Consider the following 6,712-nt stretch of genomic DNA (forward strand, 5'->3'; position numbering starts at 1 on the left):
CTTCATACCGCAGTAATACAAACTTCAATAGTATTTAAAAAGAAACACTTTAAAACTTACTAAACCAAGTTCTATTACTCATTCTCATAATCAAAGATAGGGGGTGATACTTAACACACATATTTATGCACAGAAATTTCAAAGTTCGCAGGTATCTGCTGCGATTCAATGTATCTGCGCAATAAATTTTGAAGACAGCAATTTAAAATCTATCCATAAATGAGCAACTGAAGACTTCTGTGATGAGTGTTTACTTCATATATATGTTACAGTTAGTTTTAAAAAGTAAAATGAGTGACACAGTATATCAATTTTATAATTCGCGGATTTTTGCTGTATTTCAATAATCCAAATCTATAGTATTATAGAGAAAAGTTGGCAAAAGTCATGATGTTACGTTGAAATTACATAGCGAACATTGTATTCAGAAATTCTGTATGTTCCCATGGATGTTAGCAGGCATTATATTTGATCGCATCTAAAACTGAGCAACTGTAGACTTAGTGTAATGAATCTTTTCACTAATAATTCCACATTTGTAGTTTGCAAAGTGAGAATACTCAATATTACCATAATTAAAGATAGGAGGTGATACTTAGCACATATATTTATCCACAGAAATTTTAAAGTTCGCAGCTATCTGCTGCAATTCAATGTATCTGCGCAATGAGTTTGGGAAACAGCAATTTCAAATCAAATTTCAAAGCATAAATGAGCAACTGAAGACTTTTCTAATGAATTTTTCACTTCATATTTATGTTGCAGTGAGAGTCAAAAAGTAAAATGAATGGCAAAGTATATAAATTTTATAGTTTGCAGATTTTTGCTGTATTTCAATGATCCAAATCTATATAGTATTATAGTGAAAAGTTGTTCAAAGTCATGATGTTACATTAAAATGACATAGCGCACATAACATTTAGAAATTCTGTAGGTTTCCATGATGTTGGCAGGCATTATACTCAATCGCATCCAAAACTGAGCAACTGTAGACATATCGTAATGAATGTTTTCACCAATAATTCCACATTTGCAGTTTGCGGAGTAGGAATACTCAACATACACGTTATTTCATAAGTATTGTTGTCAAAATTTGTGTTTGCCTACCGCATTCCGAAGATTCAACTTTTCATACTATCAGCAAAAAAAACATCCAAAGACTTTTTGGAACAAGTTTCAAAATTTATTACTCGACAGACCAGGTGGAAAAAGTATAACTACACTTATATCAACACTAGAAACTGTTTTGAGAATCAGATATACAAAATGTGCGATTGATGATCATAGTCGGAAACCACTTGAATTACGTTACCACAATCAGCATGAAGAAATATTAGAAAATCATAGGACACATATTAGGAAACCAATTAATAATAGGTATCCATCCACTGCAAACCGATGGAGTCAAAACAAGGATCGGATAGAGCAGAGCCAAACTCAATAGGAAGCAAAATATGGGAATATTCAAAAATAATGATGACACAAGAAATAAATTAGAAAACATTTATTCGATTGGAGTTTCTCACATTATATATACTAACAGTTCTGTATGTTCTTGTTTTATTAAATATCAACCATAATATTTCAGATCGCAAAAAGAAAATTTGACGTTATAAGTTGACGAACATCTTTTCTTACAACTTCCAGACCTATTTTTGATGAACTGATTTGCCTTATTTATATTATTCACTAACTATGCGAACGTTTGTTACATTTGTCCCGCACTTCGTAACGTGAAACCCCGGCCGGTTCGTTACCACACAGCTATCAAAGGGAACTCGTATATATGACCTACATTATTACATATGATATGTTATCACGCAACTGATGATATATTTACACTGGACAATATTCCGCGAACTCTGGTTTAATTGAAAGATTATCTCAGTTGACACTTATTTCCAATCGAACGAAATAATGAAATCTTGAAAAGTTTCGTTGACATATGCATCGCGCATTTTTTTATATTTTTTAGCACACACAGATCATAGTCTACATTTACGCGGCCGCTTTTATACCGGTTTAGTATACCACAAGTTTTAACAAAATAAATATTAACCACTTTTCACTAACCATTTTCATTTATTAATTAGAGTCTGCACACAACAGCACTTTGGGGATTATAACCTCACCTGTCAAAATGACGTTCAGTATGAAAACAAGTTTCTGGTGGTTTCGGATGTGCGTATCGATGTATTGATATCATATAACCTATTTACAAATGATATAAATGATAAACTTATTTTCAGTCAAACGAATTAATGAAATCTTAAAAAGTTTCGTCGACATGCATTTCATTTTTATTTTATTCTTTTTCACACACAGATCACAGACTACATTTACGCGACTGCTTTTATACCGGTTTAGTTTAGCATTCTACAGGTTTTAATACTATGCACTTCGTTAGATGACGAAAGTTTTTTTTATTTATCCCACACGCATTCCATAGTGTCAAAACTCTGTTTATACGATGATCGAAAACTGACACATGGTTTATATATAATATAATATTCACGGAGTCTGAGCGCGGTCGGGGTAAGACTCAATAGTTAGAAGGCCTAAAATGGCGAACAGGCATTCTATATAACGCATATATAGATATACAGAATGCCTGTTCGCTATTTTAGGCCTTCTAACACTTGAGCCTCACCCGCGGTCGGCCTAGCAGCTGGAGGAGCCGACATCGTTGAGCCAATCAGAATGCGTAGAGGCAACAACTCTACTACTACTAACTACGTCAAAACGCGTATACGTATACGTCGAACTCGTGATGTGTCAGTAACTTTTGCATAATCTTGAGCCCGTGCAAAGTTTTTTCTCAGCAATTACGCCACCGATCGTGTTGATTTTGGGCGCAATCTAAAGAGAATTTCTTAATTAGCTGAAAGTTCAATTTTCAAAGCCTTAGATGACTCATAACTTCGGTAATTCAAAAAAATCACTTGCCAATTTTACCCCCACCACGGCGAATCGTTTTATTCAGAGAAAGTATACTCGGCGTGAGCCTCGGGCCAGCAGACGACAGGGCTGTCAATGTACTTGTCCCGAGACTCTACCGAGTCTCTTGATCATCGTGCCTATTTAGAAATCAGGCTCTTTTCGAAATTAGTGAATCGATCTAATTTATGACCCGAATATGAGGTTTTTTATAGCTTTGATGAAGATAGATCCAGCGGTTGTTCTTTTTCATTTCAGCGAAAGAATATTAGAGGCTAATGGGGGATTTGTTTTCTGCATACCTTTCTTGGTGTCACCTGATATTTCACTAACTATACAAGTAGTAAGGCTACGCCGGTTCTGGCTCAAATGGTGGCGAGGGGGGAGCGGTGTGCGGGGAAGCGCCAGGGCCGGAGGGGGGCAGCGAAGGGGGAAGCCACGCGCCGTAGGGCCGTGTGTGTGTGTCGCACACATTCTCGCGGCCCTTGAAAAAGAAGGAGAGATAGAGCCGATGGTGAGTGTGAGAGAGATGGAATGAGAAAAATCGTGTTAATTTATGACCAGTGCGTTACGGATTTGCCTTCGCCTCGGATGCAGATAAGGGAGGGGGGGGGGGGGCATAACGAAGGGTCTGCCGTTGGAGAGAGAGGTGTGAGAGAGATAGAATGACAGTAGAGAGCAAAAGCATGAGAGAGACGGAGTGAACGAGAAAAAATATTCTCTAAGAGTTTTGAACTCTGGGTGTATGTCAAGATGAAAACATTCAGAAGGGTCTGCAGCTCAAGAGCAAAATTATTCTACAATAATTCTATAAGAGGTCTGAAGATTTTTTCGACATTTTTCTATAAGAGGTCTGTTCGCTCAAGATTTTCAAAATTTAGTTATTTTTTGATATCCGATAGTTGCCGAGTGTAGGAGAGAGACTTTACTCATTTAGATTGAATTTATTGTATATTTTACAGAAAAACAAATTCTATAAAAAAGTTTATGCGTTTTATTCATAATGTCTGCTTTCCGATCGATGCTGGCACTGAAACAGATCAAGGTAAAAGTTTGAATAAGAATTTTCAAATCTATGCAAAAATTTTGCTCATCAATGAGGTCGTTGGAGCAATATTTGGTCATGTCTCTGGTCACCGACGTTGCTACAGAGCAATTGCTGCGTATGCAAGCAACGCTTCTTCGGACGTTGGAGCAATATTTGGTGTGGGAACACCAGTGTGATACACTTATCGAATCGTTAGAGGCGCAAGTTCGATTGAAGCAATCACGACTGGGATGGCACCACGCAATCACTTCGCAAATCTTACGTCTCGAATGTTTGAAGCAGGTAACACGTCAACGCTTCATACATTGGGGGGGCGGAGTATCGAATGATTGTGGATTAATATGGCGAGAAATCGAGTGCGCATTCGGAAATCACTTGTCAACCGGGGCTGTAATTAATCGTGATCACATCGACCCACGGAAGTTCTTACTGGATGCATTTGAACTTGTTGAAAAACAAGTGAGTGCTCATATACGCAAGTATAGCAGCATTAAAGTGAACACTTCGTTCAATGGAGAGTTCAGCGTGGGTGATAAGCGGGCGAATAAAAGTATCAACACGGGAAATGTTGAACTTTTTACAACATCGGATCTCAGAGAGTGGTATCAGAAGCGAGTCGTGGAGCCAACTCTGAAATCGCTCGAGGAGTTCCAGGAGAGTGACAGTGGCTGGACCCTAACATCAATAACCAATCTAACAGTGAACATCAACAAGTACAATGCTTTGCGTGCGGGATGTCACATTCCATTGGCGAAACGCATACTCTTGAAGAAAGCAGTCGTGAATGTGAAATCACGAGATAATGCGTGTTTCGGATGGGCAATGACTGCTGCACTTCATCCAGCAGAACAAAACAGTGATCGCATATCTAGAGTCGCGGCAGCGACTCTGAGACAAGTACATTTATAAGATATGACGAGTTACTGCCAGAGACTCTTTACCGGAGCGATAGCGTTTCGAATGGTTTTCGAAAATTTTCAAAATTTGTTTCTTCAATAATTAATTAACTATATCATTTCGGAGAATATTATACGTTGACATATTTTTTATTATTTTTTTTCTTTCGATTGCGACCTCATCGAACTCTGTAGGTTGACGCGTTGAAGAGATATTAATTATTTATTTTTTAATTGCGTCAAAAAATGGGTCGGATTTTCGCACACATTTTTGATGTTTATTTGTTTTATATCTAGTGACAAATCTGGTGCCATAATACATTTTATATACCGATATATTTTTTTTCTGGTGCCATAATACCAATATATACCTATATATTTTCGTGTCGTATGACGTATGGTGTGTTGTTTATGCTGATAGATGATGAGGTTATAAAGATCGCGATTTGACAGTTCACCGATATCCCGGTCGGTAGTACAAGTATATACCTATATATTTCCGTTATAATATGACGTATGGTGTGTTATTTCAATGCTAACTAAATGAGGTTATAAAGATCGCGAATGTTACAATTCACCGAAACTGTTCCAACTTTTTCCGGTTCTGTAGAAAATAAATAAACGCAGTACAATGTTTTAGTGAAAGTGGTGAGAAAAAAGTGAAGAAGAAAGAGATAAAGACCGAGGAATCCAAGAGTGTTGTGTAACGGAAAAAAAACCGAAAATTGTCAACAACGTTCGGATTGATGGTAAAAATATTTAGAAAGGTTAGATTTTTTCTATATATATCTTGAGATGTAGTCCGGATTCTGAAACATTAGAAATAAAAATCCATGCCTTCGCTCTTTCTCATCAGCTCTCTCTCTCTCTGATTGTATCATCAGACTTGTCGATGTTTGTTATTGCAGAATATCTAAAGACGCGGCATCGTCTTGTAATAAAATAACCCAAAACAGGAATGACGAAAAAGAGCCAGGGACTACAAAAATATAGAAAGGCAGTATAATCGCATTGTCTGTAAACGTATAACAGACTATTCGAAAGTGCTTGATTACAAAATTTCTATTGGCAAATCGAAACTGAGGCAATCAGTATTTTTTTGCATTGGTGGAAATTTTTTCATCAAAAGGACTAAATTGATAATCACGGAGAGTTTTCACTTCAATTCCAACAAAGTAAAATTTAAGTTCGAAATAACATATGTCCGCGTGTGTGTATATGTGTGTATTAGGGTGGTAAAATAGCTAGAAAATTTTTGAAAAAAATCACACGTATTCTTTAGAAGATTCTCAATACTTTTTGTTCTGGAACATTTCTTTGTTATGTCAAGACTTTCGAGAAAAAAAATCATACAGATTTTCATCATGCTGTTTTGCAAAAGCCGCCATTATGCAAAAACTGAGTAAGAAAAAAGTGTTTATAACCAGTGTTCTGGACTCGTCAGACCTTAAGAACATCTTTGCTGGCGATAATATGGTTATTTGAGAGCAGCAACAGTAAGGGAAATCGCTTTGAAAAAAAAAATGTTAGAAAATCTTGACTTTTCAATTAAAAACGAATAAATAACGAAGATTTTGATTTAATTTTACAAAATAAATGCAAGATTCTGAAAGAGCACTCTCAAAAACCCCCTATATCAGATTTTGTTCTTTAGTTAAAACTGCGTACTTGAAATAGTGTGTCCAAAATTGTCGTTTTGCGCATTAATGGGTTCTTATAGTGATGCTATACAACATTTTAAGGGTAGGAGTTTTGAAAATTTTTTTCGTGTAGCAACATGCTTGTAAAACAATTTATGGAAATTTCAAGATTTTCCAAATGTACTGAGCCC

Source organism: Venturia canescens, chromosome 10 (assembly GCF_019457755.1).
Source record: "Venturia canescens isolate UGA chromosome 10, ASM1945775v1, whole genome shotgun sequence".
Taxonomy (NCBI): domain Eukaryota; kingdom Metazoa; phylum Arthropoda; class Insecta; order Hymenoptera; family Ichneumonidae; genus Venturia; species Venturia canescens.